General features: G+C 43.2%; 1 protein-coding gene across 1 annotated transcript in view; it reads left to right on the forward strand.

The window, feature by feature from the left end:
- The window catches only part of Hycc1 (hyccin PI4KA lipid kinase complex subunit 1), a 93535-nt gene that overhangs the window by 71026 nt on the left and 4525 nt on the right, over positions 1 to 17984 (forward strand). The window lies entirely within an intron of this gene.

Genomic DNA, 17984 nt, shown 5'->3' on the forward strand with positions numbered 1-17984 from the left:
ATCACAGTGGCATTCCTGATCTGCATTGTGAATACTGAAACAAATCCCATTAAAAAGGAACAATTCTGATGGGCAGGGGAGGGGATTGATTGCATATGTGAATCATCCCAGCTGACCTAAGGAAATAGGTCAGGAGATACTTCCTTAGCTACTCTTAGGAGATGGCCTGTGGAACCAGCACATGACAGTTTAAAGACTTGTAACAGTACCTTGTGAAATGTGCATTCTTCCAGTGACTACAGAGTCCCTGACATGTCCCTGGCTCCCCTAGTAGAGTCAGACTTTGTTAATATCTGCATACCTATCTTATAATCATTAATAAGGACTATAAATAGCTAGTCATTCCATAATATCTCTTGGATTATTATTGGGGTTGTAATAGCCGATTCGTCACTTCAATACTCCAAGCAATCTTGAAAAGTGAGCAGCACCCCATTTTACAAAAGAGGAAACTGAAGTATTGAGGGAGCAGGTGCCTTGCCCAAGGTCACCAAGTGCTGGGTGGCCACGCCCAACCTTGAACACAAGCTGGCCTTACAGCTTTGTTATTGCTTAACAAAAGGATCCTAAATCCTGTCAAAATGGACATGTATTTAAAAAATTTATTTACTCCATCTTAAAAGTAAAATGAAATTTTCATGAAACTAAATGATCCTATCATTTGTAGAATATGACATAATTGTTTCATTGGTAATCAGAATGTTTGTTATTGCTATATTAAAAATAGGCTAATTCAAATTAAATGCTTCCTTAGCTTTTCAGATTGATAAGATTGGAACTGGTATTTGTATTTATCAGGAGAAATCTTTAGTTCCTGAGACAATTGGGAATGTAAATTGCTACAAATTAATTAGTGAGCAATTCATCAGAATCTTTACCCCATACCCTTTGACCTAGCATTCCTACCCTATATCTGTTCTACTCTGTTTTGCATTAAATTGGACACAAATGTATAAATGCAAGGTATTCATTGCAGCGTTGTTTGTAATAGGAAAAAAAGCCAGGACTTTAAATGTCTCATTTAGTGGACATTTAGTGAAATATTATATAGCCATTAGAAATGTGGGTCCCATTTCATTATATTTATGTTGAATAGTTAATGTGTATATGTTTTATGTACATTATATATAATACACATATACACATACACATATATGAAAGAACATTATTTACCAAAATGTGACTTAAAGACAGGCTTGGGGCTCAAGAAATGATCATTTCCCAGCACCAACATTTGGTAGCTCAACCAACTCCAGTTCCAAGGGATCCAGTGCCCCCTTCTAGTCTCTGTGGACACCCAAATACATATGGCACATACTAATACAGATGACCACACACACACACACACACACACACACACACACACACACACACACACAGGTTCTTAACAACAACCTACATTGTGAAAACTGGATACTCTAAAAATGGAGATTCTTGGGGATTGTGCTAGTTTCCAAGAATCATAATCACTCTGGGTGAAACTTGAAAACCTGTATTTCTAGTAAATTCCTCAACTTAACACAAAAGTTTGGCCCAGTAACTACCAACAGTGGATTAGGTATTTAGTGTGGTTTGTTGTCAGAAAGACTTCTCAGACTGGAGAGATGGCTCAGCAGTTAGGAACACTAACAACACTTCCAGAGGACCCAGGTTCAGTTCCCAGCATCCACATGGCAGCTCACAGCTGTCTGTAACTCCAGTTCCCGGGGATCCAACACCCTCACACAGACAAATGTGCGCATCAAATAAAAATAAACAATAAAATATTTTAAAGAGAGAGAGAGAGAGAAAAGAAAGCCTTCTCAGAGAGATGTGGTATTTTCAGTGGGGCTTCCCTAAGAGCAGTTGTCAGTGACATTACTGACAGGGACCTGTAATGAAAGACAAACTGTCCCGACATTAAAACAAAAAGACTACTTCCTGTATGAGAGTACATACCCATGAACAGTCTCCTTTTAAAGCATCTTTGCTAGTGTTTAATTTCAGATGACTTACCAACAAAGCAAAACTAAGCAGAGCTTACTATTGAAGGGTGGCCTTGGCATCTCCAGGTGCACCTGCAGCACTGGAGTAAGGTACTAGCAGACCTTGTGCAAATGAGCATCTCTGTCATGGGGGGGGGGGGTTGGCTTTGGAGAGCCAGTATTTAGGATCTATGGTGGGAGCAGCCTTGCAGAGTCAACCACTGAGAAGCAATTGCTAGGGTTGCAGATTATTGTTTCCAGTCTGTTTAGGGCAAAGACAGAAATGGAGACACTTGGTGTGTTTACTTCATTCACTTACATTCTACTCTTTCCTGGACCTGGAACCAGTAAAACTCAGCCAGGTTGATATGGGCAGGCCATTCTAAGCCATTCTGGCACTGCGCATTGTGCCAGTTCACTGGCTTGAATTCTTGCTCTTTTACAAGGGTGGTAAGTCAGTGTGTAGGCAGAATGTATCCATGTGTCTTTTCTGCTGTCTCAGGGTTAGTAGGGTGACTACATTGTGCTGTGCTTGTGTTTTCCCTAGTGAGACTTTAGTACATACTGCACTATAGAGAGTAAAGGTGCGTATTACTAGATGGGCTCTGAGTCTAGTCCAGGAAGGCAGCAGAAACACATTGCTTCTCATGCATTCAAGGGAAGTTGGAAAACCAATTCCCATTTGTCGGCATGGAGAAGGTTGTAAAATGGGATCACTGTGATTCTTACGCATGTATCTGCATAAATGTGTTGCAAATCCTGACATCATGTTTCTTTTTCTTCAGAGCTATCGTGGAATGGAATGATTTTTCTACACTAATGTTTCGCATTAACTTTTTTTGTTGTTGTTTTCTACCATATCGTTCTGTCCCGTGTATCTGGTGCACTTGAGTGATAATAAGACAACAAAATAGGCAAGACCTGACTTCCATATTACACATTCTCCTTGCCTCAATAACTGTGTCTGTAGTGGAGTCCCATGCTGTGTAATGCCCTGGGCCATCCGAGCTCTCATCTGAACTCTCTTCCTTACTGTTTAGCCAGAACCTTTCTATGCCTGACTCTCCCGTGGTGTCATTGTTGATCATGGTTTCTTCTCTCCATTCCTTTAAAAATGAACCCCCTAGAATATAGGCCACCACTCTGCCTTCTGTTGAAATGCCACACTAATTCTGAATCCTTTAGTAATTACTTCTCTCCCTAAGCCTTTATTTACGTCAAGTTGACATTGTATAAGACCTTTGAAAGGAAAAAAACATCAAGAAAGTAAGCCATGAACTGCACCTGCAATGGGAAATAATGCACTGAGTTCACCACAGAGGAAAAACCATACAAGCAATAATGCCCACGCACTGGGACCGTTGGATGAAGCTGCGGTGTTAAATCCCTTTCAGAGGGCAGCAGGGCGGGTTGGGGAATGTGAGCTGTGCTCTTGTCTGCTCAGGGGAGCCATCCTGAGGTGCAGATCTACACCCTCTGTCCGTCCAGGTGCTTGGGGACATGGAAGAATAGAACTAGAGAACGTGTGATGGAGGTATGATTGGACTTCTTAAAATTATCCATATCTTAAGAATAATTGTTTGCCACATAAAAGCTAGGCACAGGCCCTGTTGGGAAGAAGGCCGTTAACAAGCACATCATCAAGATGAGGATGGGCGGGGTGTCCGTGGTGCTCTTTGGTATCCCTGTTCAGTCAGTGGACCACCATGAGGGAAGACTAGTGGCTACACTGGATCAAGGCTGTGCACAAATGTCAGGTTCCATCAATACCACCCTCTCAAAGAGGCAGCTGTCTGTCTTCCCCAAACACATCGATCACTCTTAGTCTGGATTTAGGTTGGCTTCTATGTGTAATACCAGATACCCTGTTTACCACCTAGGTTTTCTCCTAAGCTTCCTGAAGAGCCTCGCCTCAAAATGTCCAGAGAGAGTTGGAGTTCCATTTCTAGTAACAGCAAAGCAGACAATTATACTCATTGCTGTGACAAAACGTGGCAAAAGCAACATGAGGAAAGAAGGGGTCGTGTTGGCTCCAGTGTTGGCTCTAGTGTGAAGGCAGGGGCCCGTCCATCAACGTAGAGGAGCTGTGCATCAGGAATGAGAGCTCACATGGTGTCTGCAGCCAAGGAGCAGAAAGAGGGTGCTGGTGTTCCCTGGCTTCTCTCTCATTCAGTCTGACACCCCAGCCAAGAGAATGGGGCCACACACATGCTGGGGGGACACCCTCATTGGCTTAATCAGAGTAATTAGCACCCAACCTCCCATTAGACAATAAGAACTTAGGGAAAGGCTTTCTACACTTATTAATTTATTGCGCGTGTGCACCCGTGCACACCCATGCATGTTATGAGCTCTTGCGGAGGTCAGAGGACAGTATTCAGGAGTTGATCTTCTTCTACCATGTGAGTCCTTAAAATCAAATTCAGCTCAGACATGGCAGCAGATGCCTCCACCCACTCACATCTCACTGGCCCAACACAAACTGTCAAAACCAACTTACTTCCTGGGAATGCTGGCTTGATTCTAGAAGAAACACTTAAGACGTGAGATTACTTTCTGCTCGTCTTACTGCTTCAGGGAGCTAAAAACTGGATGGCAGTGACTGCCAAGTCATGAGAGAGGGCTGAGAAAATGCTTGTGCCCTGGCTTGGGGCCTTAAACATCTCCACCATAGTAATAAAAGTGAAGTTAAAGTACAGCTCTTCCACAGACACAGGGGCAGAGAACTCGGCACCTGAGAGCTTGAGGCAGGAGGATGGTGAGCTCAGAATCAGCCACGCCTGCATAGCAGGACGGCCTCAAGCCCTCCCCAGATCATCTCACTTGCTGGAACCCCGTTCAAGCACTCCTTTAGCTGCCTGATAGTAAACATGTACTGTTGGTCAACAGCCCATCATCTTGAACTTAACAGCTTGACAGTTTCTCGAAATCAATGCATAGAACCTGAGGTTTCATAGCAATGCAACACTTAGAAAAATAAACAACTGCTTAAAACCCAAGTCTGAAGATACTGAAGAACTTGAAGTGGGGCTTTGGCTCTGGTCTGGGAACTTAGCTTTCTAAAACATTCCACCTGCCCTACTCTGTGCAAACCTTCTATGCTCAGCATTGAGGTTTATGTTGAATACCTTCTTTGGGGGGTATGGAATTGTGGTATGTGCATCAGCCATAACACAAATTTTGGACCGTAAGTTTCTAATGAGCATCCAGAGCTAGGCACAATTCGGTGCTGGCTGAATCAAGCACAAGGTGTTGTCCCCTAGGGAAAGGAAGCTCAGGCACTGTTTCCCCAAGATCGCTCCCTATGCGTTTTTTCTTCCCTTTGTTGACTTTGCTTCCCATTGTTTTGCTGTAATAAATGGTAGCCTTGAACATAATTGTAAGCTGAGCCCTCAGAATCCTTTTGTGAGTTACTGACTGTGGAACAGGGGTGAGATGTGGGTCTCCCCGTGCAGAAGATAGATAGTTCAAGAAGGAGACCATATTCCTCAGCTATTTCTTCCTTTTAGAATTTGCCAATTTTTGACACCAATTAGGGCAAAAGACTTCTGAGAAGAGTTAGTGCTAAGTATCAGAGTTGCAAACAAACTATGGCAACCACACACAGAACTGGAAACAAATTAAAGGCCGCCAAACCAGCCAGCACTTGAGAGAGCCATGACTCCAGTAAGGGGAGACTCAGAGAAGCAAGTCCGGCCCTGACGGCTGACCCCTGAGGGGCTGTGCTGCTGAATTCATCAACTTCTCAGAACAGAAAGACTAAAGAGGGAAGAGAGGGAAGCAGAGACAGAGGCTGAAGACCAGAACAAGGCTTTGGTTTTGCTCTCTTCATTGTGAGCCTGGACAGGCAAAAAAGAAAAGAGTATGTATTTAAGAGGAAAATGCATAGCCAGGTGGTGGTGGCACATGCCTTTAATCCCAGCACTTGGGAGGCAGAAGCAGGCGGATCTCTGTGAGTTCGAGGCCAGCCTGGTCTACAGAGTGAGTTCCAGGGCAGGTTCTAAAGCTGCAGAGATACCCGGTCTCAAAAAAACCACAAATAAATAAGTAAATGTGGAAGATGCAAGTGTACATCTCAGAAGCCCACTCATGATCAGACTGGGGATGTAGCATGGTGATAAGGCATAGGTTAATCATGTATAAAGTCCTGGGTTCAATGCCCAGCAACAAAAGAACACAACAAAACAACAGAAAAGCCCACAGGACACCAAAGAGCTTGACCCTAGCAACAGGTGGGTCCGAGTAAATTAAGCCTTATAAAGTTGCAACCTGAATCAAGTCAACTGAATTATTGATAGATTAATGTGATCCATACATTCCCACTAGGAAATACCATGATCCCTCTTTGTAGGAAATCAGGTGTAAAATGTACATTCTACAACTGTAGAATGATGTGAGAATTACAAATGTGTTGAGGGGAAAATGGAATTAAAACAGAATCACAAAGCCTGGCACAGTAGTGCATGCCTGTAATCCCAGGGTTTGGGAAGTTGAGACAGGAGAATTAAGAATTCTAGACCAGCCTGGACTGCATGCCAAGCTCCAGGCCATGCTGGGTTTTCAGACCCTGTCTCAAATAACCAAAAAGCAGCTGATCTACAGATGACCCTGATATTTGTTCTAAGATTTGAGTGAGGTCACATGGAGAACTTCAGGAGAATATGATTTTTTTTAATTTTCTGAATTTTTTTTTTTTTTTTTTTTTTTTTTTTTTTTTTAGTCATTTAGAGGCAAAAGAGATGGCTCAGTGGTTAAGAGTACTTGTTGCTCTTGCAGAGGACCTGAGTTCAGTTCCCAGCACCCACATTAGGAGGCTAACAGACACCTACCTGCAACTCCAGCTGGGAGGTGGGGGACCAATGCCCTCTTCTGGCCTCTGTGAAGCCCTACACACACACACACACACACACACACACACACACCCCTACATACATATATACATGCACACGCCCTTAAGGAAATAAGCTGTTCGGAGCCAGGCATGTTGGTGCACAGCTGTATTCCAGCACTCAGGAAACTACAGAGCTGAGGCTGGCCTGGGTTACATAGTGAGTTTCATGTCAGCTTGGATTATATGTTGAGACCCTGTCACAAAATCAAAACAAAACTGGTACAACCACAATGGAAACCAGTGCGATGGTTCCTCAGAAAGCTAAAATGGCCACCTGAGCCAGCCCTACCATTCCCGGACATAGTTCCTACCCCTACTTCAGAGATCCCTGTATATTCATGTTCATTGCTGCTCTGTTCACAATCTAGGAAATGGAACCAGCCTAGTTGTCCATAAACTGATAGGAAAATATGTACTATGAACTTTTTTCAATAAACAAGAATAAAATTATGAAATTTGAAGGAAAGTAGAAGGGTCTGAAAAACATTGTACTTGAATGTAGTAACCGGCTGCAGAAAGACAAATGCATGTTCTCATTCATAGGCAGATCCTAGCTACGGGTTTTTAACACTGTTCTTAACACTGGCTGACGACCAGAAAGCCAGAAGGGACTGTCGAGGGAGGGGAGGGGAAGGCTATGGTAGATCACTGAAGACCTGAGGTGGAGGGTAGAACACTTTGGGCAGAAGGTTCTAAGTAGGGAAGGGGTGGGAAGGTAACAAAGAAGGTGAGGTAATTGGAAATAATAGGTGGAGAGGCGGAGCAGTGGTGGCCCATGCATTTAATCCCAGCACTCGGGAGACAGAGGCAGGCAGATCTCAGTGAGTTCGAGGCCAACTTGGTCTGCAGAGTGAGTTCCAGGACAGCCAGAGCTACACAGAGAAACCCTGTCTCGGAAACAGAAAATATGTAGAAAAGTCATACAGAAACATGTTAATTTATACATTTATTGAAAAATCTACAGACAAAAAAATTGTACCCACAGATAAGCCAATTATTAGTGTTATCAGAGATGGACTTAAAACAAGGTTTGATCAATGAATCGTGAGACCCAGAATCGCGTGCATGTGTATGTGCGCGTGTGTTAACCATGTATACATGTGTATGATGGGAGGCCACAGGTTGATGTCAGGTGTCTCAGGTGTCATTTATTGCTCTCCAGCTTCTGTTTTGAAGCAGTCTGTCACTGGACCTAAAGCTCACCAACTGGCTAGACTAACTGGCCAGCAACCTCCAGACCCCCTTTAACCTAACACCCCTAACCCAAACTATACCGCCAGGAGATATACTATGCAGATAGAAATCACAACGGAGTCAGCGAGCTGTACTGACGTTATCCCATTGTACTTTAAAGCAAATAAGAATGTTGCCATAGGGGAAGGCCCAGCAGGTAAAGACTGATGCCAGCCAATCCTATTGAGTCTGATCCATGAAACCCACGTGACAGAAGGAAAGACCAACTGGCAGGCTGCCCTCTGCTCCCCACACATGCACCATGGTGTGTGCAGACACACACACACACACACACACACACACACTCACGCACACACACTCAATAAATAACTGCACTATGGAATGTTATTTCAGATAGAGATATTCTATGATAAAGATCAAGGTCAATCTGTTATGAAGAAAGGACAATTATAAAACATACGACTTAACAGAAAAGTCTCAAAATTTATGAGGTTAAAAACTGACAGCTGAAGGGAGAAGGTGACAACTCTCTGGTAACGATAACAGACTTCAATAGCTCACTCCCAATGATGTTTGTATTAAGTCCATAGGAATCAAATGTTCACTTCAGAGTTCAGAAGGTGGGGCTCAAGTTCCCTGGAGCGCTTGTAGCAAGTCCCACAAACTCACTGGCTTAAAACAACATAGTGTGTGTTCTCACAGCTCTTACAGCCTGAAACCTAAGTGTAATGAGGACCATGTGCCTGAGGAAGGCTCTAAAATCTTCCTTGATTCTTGATAGCTAGCAGTGTTGGCTCATTGCTCTTCTCGTGGCCAAGTGCAGCTGTCTCTAGTGCTCCTTTGTTTTAAAGGCTGTTTTGTCTGCCACCTGCGTTGCATTGCAGCTTCTCACGCTTGCTGTGCATATGACCAGTGTAGCTCTGCCACTTCCCATGCTTGCAGTCTGTAGTTCTGCAGCTCCCCACGCTTGCAGACTATATCGCTGCAGCTTCCCACGCTTGCAGACTGTATCGCTGCAGGTTCCCATGCTTGCAGACTGTATCGCTGCAGGTTCCCGTGCTTGCAGACTGTATCGCTGCAGGTTCCCGTGCTTGCTGTCTGGGTGACATTTTTTTCCTTACACTTTTGCTTTCAACTTGATTTTTTTTTTTTTTTTTGGTCCTTCAATCTGAAATGTGTTGGGTTTTGTTGCATTCTGGTCTGCCAATCTCTGCCTCTGGGTGAATTAATGATTCATAATTTAATGTTATTATTAATACAGTTGGACTTAACCATTGCCAATCTGAGTTTCTGCCCCTATGTCTCATGTCTTTTTGTTTTATTTGTTTATGTTCAAATGAACATTGTCTGGGGCTGGAGAGATGGTTCTGTGGCTAGGGGACTGGCTGCTTTTCCAGAGGACCTGAGTTCAATTCCCAGCACCCACACAGAAGCTCACAGGTGTCTGTAACAAGTTCCACGAGGTCCAACACTCTTTTCTAGCTCCTGTGGGCACTACAAACACATGGCACATAGGCACACATGCCAGCAAAACACCCATACACATAACCAAAGAAAATAAATCTTTAGGAAGGAAAAAAAAGAGCATTGTCTATTATCATGTTTAAACTTAATTAATGATTGTGGACTGTGGGCTTCTGTCTGTCCCAGTGTTGTTTTGGAGTTCACTAGATACACTTTAACCTGTCAGAGTCACTGTCGGATGCGCACTAGCTCAACCCCACAGAAAGGGAAAACTGTTCCCATAGTCTCTGTCTTCTCCCTCCATGCTGTTGTTACACATACTATGCTTTTTCTGCTCTCCAAAGTCAAGAAGACATTGCCATAATTGCTAGCTTATGTAACTGTATACGTGTTGCTGATAAAAAATAATGTCCGTAAGGTTCGTACTTATATTTAGCTCTCTTGTTTGTCACTCTGTGCTTCTTGCTTTTCTCATGAGTTTGAGTTTCTATCTCTGTCAACCCCTTTGTGCTGTTATTGCCAGCACACTGCATTGCTCATTATCACAGGCTCAGAAACACATACATATTTACATGTATAAAGTTTTATACACTTGGCTTGGTACTAAAATAACAAAGAGTTCTATATCTACTTGGGAATATAGTTCTAATTTGACTCACACTTTCTGTGCTTTCAGATACATTCAAATTAATCTGAGTTTATTTTGTTTCAGCCTGATGAACTCATTTAATATTCTCTCTCTCCCCTATGAGAATCCCATATAACAATACAGCATATCTTGATCATACCCTCTATCCCTTCCTTTAACTCCTCCAAGATCCTCCACCCTCACTACACACCCTGCCCCAATAGTGAGAGCAGTTTTTTTTTTTAAGAAAATGTTTATTTCATTTTAAATTATGTGTTTCTTAGTTAGGGTTTCTATTACTGTGAAGAGACCCATGACCGCAGCAACTCTATAAAGCAAAGCATTTAATTGGGGCTGGCTTACAAATTCAGAGGTTTGGTCCACTATCATCATGGTGGGAAGTGGCATAGAGGCAGACATGGTGCTGGAGAGGTAGCCAAGGGTTCTACTTCCAGATCCGCAGGCAGCAGGAACAGAGGGAGACATGGCTTGGATTGAGCATTGGAAACCAAAAAGCCCACCCCAGTGACCACTTCCTCCAAGAAGGCCACACCCCCAATCCTTTCAAATAATACCACTCCTGTTGAGCCTATTGTGTGTGCGTGTGTGTTTGTGTATGTGTAGTCCATGGGGGCCAGAGGTATTGGATCTGGAGCTGGAGTTATAGGCAGTTGCAAACTGTCCGGTGTGCATCCTGGGAACCAAACTCAGGGCTTCTGTAAAAGCAGCATGTGCTCTTAACTGCTGAGCCATCTCTGAGTCCCAACTAGGTGAGCAGTTTTTAACTCTCACTTTGCTGGGCTCTCCTTGTGAGCTACCTAGTCACTGGTTTAGCTGCTGCTCTTAGAGGAGCCGTTGTTGTCTAGAGTTTCCTTATGCCTGCACTCTCTTACACTACATTTTAAGCAAAGCCAGTTACTCAGAGTGAGTGAAAGTGCACCAGTGTGCTTTCTGACTCTTGTGGATGCTCATGATAGCCATCATTTGCTGGATGCTTAGCACAGCTCACAGAGTGTCCAAACTAGTGGCCCTCAACCTTCCTAACATGCGTCCCTTAAATGCAGTTCCCCATGTTGTGGTGACCCCCAGCCAGAAAATCATTGCTACTTCACAGCTGTGATTTTGCTACTGTTATGAATCATATTGTAAATATCTAACATGCGGCCCTGTGGATCTCCATCCACATATTGAGAACCACTGATTTAAATGGTGTGTTTAGTATTTTTCACTAGTTGTGCTTGTTTTCTGAGGAGGGGTCCTCAGAGTTCTTCATGCTGTCACCCCAGAAAAAGGAGAAAGAGAAGGAGAAGAAGGAGGAGGAGAAGAAGAAGGAGAAGGAGAAGAAGTTTAGAAGAAAAACTGCTGTCATCTCTTGGGTTTCAAAGTAGCTAGTGGCTCCTATGAGACCAATGGATATACTTTTGTGACACTATCACTGTCCAGTCTTCAGATGCTGACCATCTGAACACCCTTTTTGGAAAAAGCAAACAAAACAGAAACGATGGAGTTATGACTTTTCTGCTGAGATGGGGCTATGGAACCAGAAACATTTAGTTAGGATAGACTTAAGGGTACAGTGCTGGGACCAGAAGCATTACAAGAACTTGGACTTGAAGGTAGACTTGGAAACAGCAGTATGTGGGTTCTCGGATAGTTTTAATGGTGAATTATCTTGCTGACAAAGACATTGCTAAAGTTTATGTCTAAATCATAGAGAGCCTGGAAAACAAAACAAGACTAGTCCCAGCATAACGGCTTATGACTAACAGCAAACGAATGAGCCAGAACACAAACAAAACCCCACTTACTCAAAGCTGCTTTCTATTACAAGATCTCTTGATGCCTTCTAGGGCTAAGGCCTCTGAACAGCCACCAGTTTGTTGGCAATCACTAAGAACTGGGCTCTGGGATTGCTTATGAAGGCTGTTGTACAAACGTGTGTCATGGATGTCTGCCTCTCTGCTCTTGAAATCAAGTGCTCACAAACACTTTCTACACTAGTTATTTTACCCTTCCTGAACTGCTGTAGGCTGTAGGCATCATTAGAATAAAAACAGGTACTCAAACTAGAGGCATCCAGAAAGACAAGCCCCAGCTATGTAGCTGCTCCAAGGTAATAAGCACACACATTAGCATAAAACAACAAAAGCTTTGTCGTTTCTGTAAGTTGTGTGTGGGGGCTGGTGGCCAGTGCTTTAGAAGAAAAAAGCACTGTAGTGTGAAACTACAAGAGTCTGGTAAAGGTTCTCAAGAGTTTGTTTGGTGAAAATAGGGATAAACAGTCACTGATATGGGACAGGTTAGACGCGGCCACTGAGCCAGTTGCTCTCATCTGCTTGTTCTGCCCAGGGGTGAAAAGTACTAACAGCCAAGCCACCTGCTCAGTTCCAACCACCCAGAGGACACAAAGAGCCAGAGACCCTATCCCTCATCTTATACACCATCACACGTGCAGACCACACGAAACCACACCCTTGTGCTTGCTGCCACAGACATATGGGCTAACCAGATCAAAAACCCCACAACAATGTACATTTACGTCAAACATGGGACATTCTTATGTGTAACCCAACATTTAGAATGCTGGGGCAGGAGTAGTAACATGAGTTTGAGGCCAGCCTGTGCTATGTAGTGAGTTCCAGGCCAGCCTAGGCTACAGTGTGAAACTGTCTCAAAAGAAAAAAAGAAAAAGAGCCTATTCCTGAAGTATTTTCTTAGAGTAACTCACAACTAAAAGTTAACTAAAATTAATTGGCCGAGAAGAAATAGGAAACTGTAATGATATATTTCCTTGCTAAAGTTAATTGCATTGCTACAAGAAATCTGCATATGAATTTAAGTACAGAAATTTAACTCCTTTTAAGGGTAACACTTTTCACATCATATGTTAACATTCCTAACCTTGCAGTTACAAATGTGACTCTTTGGTAATTAATTTTGAGTACCTGTCTATTCAAATCTCTCATACAAAAAGAAAGCTTACTTTTTTTAGATGAAAGAAAGCAACATTAACTAGGTGTCTTCTTGTTGTTGGTTTCTGCTTTTTCTTTCTGTTTTGAGACACCAGCTCACTATATTGTGAGGCAGGAGGGTCGTGGAGATTCAGGTGGAGGATCTATAGGAGTGAAGGTCTGGGGGCGTGAAAGACCTTGATGTTAGAGGGTCTCAGTGCACAGTGAGAGAGCTTCAAGACCAACTTCAGTTCCACAACTGGCTAGGACACGAGGTGCTCACAGGAAGAGGTTCACACTCACAGTTATGGTTTATTCCAGCACAAGGATACACTAAAAAACAGCCAGTGGAAAGCATGCAGGATGGAGAATTCAGGAATCTCTGTGTGAAAGCCTCCTCTCCTCTTCCAGTGGACTCAGCACACTGCTGACCTCTCCTGGTAATGGTGTAAGACAAGATGGAGAATCGTCAAGTAGCTCACCCAATTGCACACACAGGTTTTATTGAAGACACTTGAGTTGCGTAGCTATGGTTGACTGTCCACATAGCTGACCTGTAGCCCCTGGCATGTCTAGAGGGTAAGTAAGCTGACACTGCATGTTCATAGGCCCCACCATTACCACACAGTCTATGTCTTAGGGCTGGCTCCCTTTCAGGAGCTTCGGGAGTGATTAACTACACACCCATGTCCAAAGGTTGAAACTAACAGGAGTGTGGTGTAGCAGAGGTTGGGGAGAGGATAGGGAGGTGGTGGGGGGCAGACAGAAACACTGATGGGTTGACAAATGAGAAGGGGAGTAATGCCACTGAGAGAAGACATAGTTCAAGGAATTAACAGATAGACTCGGGCAATGAAGTTTTCATAATTGTTCCCCTCAACACAAGTTGGTCTCGAGGTTCCCTCACGGCGCTGTTTCCCTTAACCAAAATCATAAGACGTGTGTGTGTGTGTGTGTGTGTGTGTGTGTGTGTGTGTGTGTGTGTGTGTTTGTGGAGGGGGGTGGATTTGAAGAAGCAGGAAGAGCAAGGAGACTCAACCTAGGTGTACTGTGTGCTGGAATAAAAGTCTGGGTGTGTCACACCAGTGCCAGGCCAGAAAATCTAGCCAAGGAAGAACTTTCTTAAAATGAAGAAACAATGAAGTAGGGGTTTCAAGAAAACTGTGGAGCCAGGAGTCATGGTATATATGATATATACATACATATATATATGTTTCCTTATCACTAATGCATTATGTATTTCTACTTCTTTGATTACTTTTCTTTGGATATTTCATACTAGTACAAAGTTTTACTGTGTTATGCATTCTGAAAAATGACCTTTTTTTTTTATAATGTATCATTGTTCCACAGCTGAAATAAATACATACCACTCTGTTTTCCCTAATTTTAATAATAGTTTCTAGTGTTTAATGTTATCTGTTTAAAGTTCCTTTGAGAGCTAATCCTTCTTTTTGGGGCAAGGCAGGATTTTATAGGGTAGTCCAGACAGACCTGGAGCTTCAACGATCTTCCTGCCTCAGTCTCCCAAGTATCAAGACTGTGGGTTAAAATTACATGCCTGGCTTAATTCATCAGACTTTGATACATTAGCACATACTCCAACCTTCTTCCTCTTGAACATACCCTGTTTTTACCTCTTAGGTACATATGTGGGCTTGTTAATGGTCCTCTGCTCAGAAAAGGAGCCAATGGAAATGAGATGTTAAATGATGTGGGGCTGTGAGTATCAAGGCCACTGTCAGTTAAGATGCTGACAGTACTTGATTACTGATATTACTCATCATCATGACCATCTCCACCATCACCACCATCGTCACCATCATCACCATCACCACCATCACCACCATCACCATCATCACCATCACCACCATCATCACCATCACCATCACCACCATTATCATCATCACCACCATCACCACCATCATCACCATCAACCATCACCATCACCACCACCATCGTCACCATCATCACCATCATCACCCTCACCATTATTATCACTATCATCACTGTCACCACCATCACTAACAACAGCACTGGACAAGAGTTTTACCTAATCTTGTTGATAAAGGGCAATATGAACTTTGTCAAGAAGTGGGCTAGAGACTGCAACATGTATTTAATGAACTGAAGGAATATAATACATGTTACATAGTCTTCTATAGAAGAAAAAGGACATTTGTCTCCATGAGTTCATTTTCTCTCCTGTTAGAGTTTTGTATTTTTCTGTAAATAAATACCTCCTGTTAAAATGTAAAATTAAATTAATTATTCATTTTCTTTTCTTTTCTTTTTTGAAACCTGATATGTAGGCTGGGCTGGGCTGTTATTCATAGTTCTCCTGAGTGTTGATGTTACAGCTATGGACCACTACACTAGATGAATTATGAAATTACTAATCTAAGAAATCTTCAAGTTGTTGGTATGGATTAGTGGTAAAGGCCCTTGTCATGCTAATTCAGTAACATAAATTAAATTCTCAGAACCCACCTAGCAGTGGTGGCGCACGCCTTTAATCCCAGCACTTGTGAGGCAGAGGCCAGCCTGGTCTACAGAGTAAGTTCTAGGACATCATCCAGAGCTACAGAGAAAAATCCTATCTCAACCCCCCCCCAAAAAAAAAGAAAGAGAAGAAAAGAAATTCTCAGAACCCAAGTGAAGGTGAAAGGGTAGAACAGGCCTCACAAAATTGTCCTCTGACTCTAATCATGGGTTGTAGGACAAGCACTGCTCAGGGACACACACACAACATACACATGTACACACACCACACACACTACAAAACCAAGAAAAAAGAAACAAAACAAAACAGCAAAAGCCCCAAGAGTTGAAGAAATGGCTCAGAGGGTAAGTGTACTTAGTGCTTTTACAGAGGACCTGGATTGGATTCCCAACACCCATATGGTATCTCACAACCATCTGTAACTTTAGTTCCTGGGGATCCAATGCCCTCTTCTGATCTCTGTGGGCACTGGATTATGCAAGTGATGCACATCCATGAATGCAGATGAAATACTCATTCGCATAAAATAAACCAGTAAATTTAAAAGAGAAAGAGAGAAAGCCTCAGTGAAATGTAGACAGTGGTAGACTGCTTGAATGCATTGCAAAGCTTTAATGCCCAGTACCATTAAAAACAAACAATACCTCTATAAGTTAATATTTGTATTAAGTAGACATAAACATTTGATATCTTTGATGAAAAATCCAAAATGCTTGATGACACAAATGTCTGTATCTGGGGAAAGAAAGAAAAAGAATTATATAAAACACATGATTGGGCATGATGACATATGTCTTTAATCCCAATGCTGGGAAGACAGAGGCAAGCAGATCTCTTTGATTTTGAGGCTACTCTAGTTTAAATAAAGAATTTCAGGTCATGCATGGGAACAAACTAGGCGTTCTGCATGTGGGCAACAGTGTGCAGCCTGTTTTGTTTGTGGGACCCCTGGCGGTGGAACCAGGATCTATCCCTAGTGTGTGAGCTGGCTTTTTGGAGCCCATTCCCTATGGTGGGATACTTTGTTAGGGGCTTGGTCCTGCCTCAACTGAGTGTGCCAGGCTTTGTTGACTCCCCATGGGAAGCCTTACCTTTTCTGAGCAGTGAATGGGGGTGAATTGTGGGGGAAGCTGCAGGGGAGGGGGGGAAGGGAGGGAGAGAGAGGGGGAGGGGCTGTGGTTGGTGTGTAAAATGAATAAAAAATTTAAAAAATAAAAAAGAATTCCAGGCCAGCTAGGGAAGCAGAGGCAGGCAGATCTCTGTGAGTTAGAGGTCAGCCTGGTCTACAGATACAGAGCTAGTTCCAAGACAGGCTCCAAAGCAAAGCAATACAGAGAAACCTTGGCTCAAAAAAAAAAAAAAAAAAAAAAAAAAAAAAAAAAGAAAAGAAAAAACAAAACAAAACAAAAAAGAAAAGGAGCACTAAAGTCTAGTGCTCAAGGAGATTTAAAAAAAAACTTTAAAGAAAAACCTGCTACTAAATGGAATAAGGGGAGAAGTGACCTCAGGGCAAGGCCTCGCCCAACTAAACTTCCAATCTGTGAAAAGGAGTTAAAGAAAAGTTTCAGGCCAGGTATTGTGCCTCACATCCTTAATCCCACCACTCTGGAAAGTCTGGTAGATCTCTGAGTTTGGGGCCAGGCTTGTCTACAGCGCAAGTTCCAGGACAGTCGAGATTAGGCAGTGAAGGAAACCATCAAAAGCAGGGAGCTGGTGAAAATGGAATTGAACAAGGGGGCCATGCTCAGCCCCAGCAAGCAGCAAGACTTGACAGCTTCAACCACATGGTTCTGGCTTCAGAGCTAAGGAGACAAGATACGAGTTGTAGAATCTCCCTCTGTGACTAGGGAATACCACGAGGCCAAGCATGGGTCAGGGGTGTCCCTGCACGGAGGCCCAGAGGCCATTGTGTGAAGCTGTGAAGGCGAAGCCTGATTTCCTTGGAGACCCCAGCTCCAGAGAAGGAAGTGTGCTGCAGCCAACAAAGCCGAAAGGAGTTGGAGATCTGAAGAGCATTTGACATCAAACATGAAGGTGCAGAGTTTGGAGTTTTTGGTCTTGCTTTGGTCCAGTATTCCTCACTACGCTCCCTTCCCTCCATTTTGGAAAGGTAATATATATCCTGTGCCACTGGAGGTTGGAAGTATGTGATCTGCTTTTTTATTTTACTTTTACAGGTGATTACTGTTAGGAGACTGCATGAGTCTCCAAAGAGAATTTGGACTTTAAACATTGAGACTTTGACAGGCTATGGACTTTTGAAGCTGTACTAAATGCATTATCATATGGCTACAAGCCTGCGGGATCCAGGAGTGGAATGTGCTGGTCTGACTGAAAATGGCCCCCATAGGTTCATAGAGAGTGGCACCATTAGGGGTGTGGCCTTGTT

This window comes from Phodopus roborovskii, unplaced genomic scaffold, assembly GCF_943737965.1.
Source record: "Phodopus roborovskii unplaced genomic scaffold, PHOROB, whole genome shotgun sequence".
Taxonomy (NCBI): Eukaryota; Metazoa; Chordata; class Mammalia; order Rodentia; family Cricetidae; genus Phodopus; species Phodopus roborovskii.